General features: G+C 38.8%; 1 protein-coding gene across 4 annotated transcripts in view; it reads left to right on the forward strand.

Annotated features, from left to right (window-relative positions):
* Positions 1-1,133, forward strand: part of TRIP12 (thyroid hormone receptor interactor 12) — a 182,373-nt gene that overhangs the window by 174,224 nt on the left and 7,016 nt on the right. The window lies entirely within an intron of this gene.

Consider the following 1,133-nt stretch of genomic DNA (forward strand, 5'->3'; position numbering starts at 1 on the left):
AAAATTTTTTTTTTTTTTTTTTTTTTTTTTTTTTTTTACTGGCTGCCATATGTTCTCTGCACTTTGGAAAACAGGTGCAGAATTCATTGGGCAAGATAAGTGAATAGGGGCTTTTATTTCGATCTGGAGAGCATTAGCTTCTCAAATGACTGCATGCCTCTTAAAGCCACAGGGTGGCTGGGAATCGAGTCACTACCATTGTATGGGTGGGCTACATCAACTTTTCTCACATACTGGCATACTAGAATATCTATTATCCATGAAGACTTGTGGACTGGTTTTTAGGCTCCATTGCACAGCCAACTTGGCTTAACTATCTTCTAATTCAGGGATAGCTTGTTTTTCTGCTGTCCTGCAGCTAGATCCCTGCCTTTTTAGGGTTTATATGGCAGTCGAACATCTATGCTTCATCTTGGGACCTAAATATTTTTCTGACTAAAAATATGATTTGAGCTTCAAGTTATTAGCTTTCTTTTTCATTTTTTCCATTGCAACAGCATTTTTGGTAGTAGAAACCACCTTACACCCCTCAACTGAGATGGAATTGAGACCTCATTTCACTTTTCTGCCTAATATAATTTTGTTTCCACTCTAATCAGCAAATTAATTTCCCTGTTTTCCCTCCACCAGGCTGCACACTTTAGGTATGCGTAGAGCCTCTGCCATCCTATTTAGATAAAACTAGGCCTTTTAGGAGAGACCCTAGAAATAACACTTTCTCTAAAAGCTACAAGTAATTGACACATCTTGATCTAGGAAAACGTATCCTTGGGTTTCCACTTGATATGGTTTCTCAGTTGCACCTTGCTGCAAGATCAGGCAATATCAGTAATTTCTTTGTGCAGACCGTTTCAGAGAAATGGAGGATGGCCATATGCACCCCTGTATGCAGTGTCATTGTAGAAGTATCACAGTCTGATTTCTTGTTTTGATAATGCTCTTCTTATGCTCATTTAGGCTCAGTATCTATCTCAGTCACCATTGGTAGAATGTGTATAGTTGCATAGTCTAAGAAGTGGTTACTTTTACGTTTCTTAGAGCTGTCTCATTTCATAACTTGCTTTCCCTCCCTCCACACTAACACTTAGGTTATGTACTAGTGAGGGAAATGACACAGAGGAGGTTAGGATTAT

The sequence above is a fragment of the Gavialis gangeticus genome, unplaced genomic scaffold, assembly GCF_001723915.1.
Source record: "Gavialis gangeticus isolate Ggan-Ray unplaced genomic scaffold, GavGan_comp1, whole genome shotgun sequence".
Taxonomy (NCBI): Eukaryota; Metazoa; Chordata; order Crocodylia; family Gavialidae; genus Gavialis; species Gavialis gangeticus.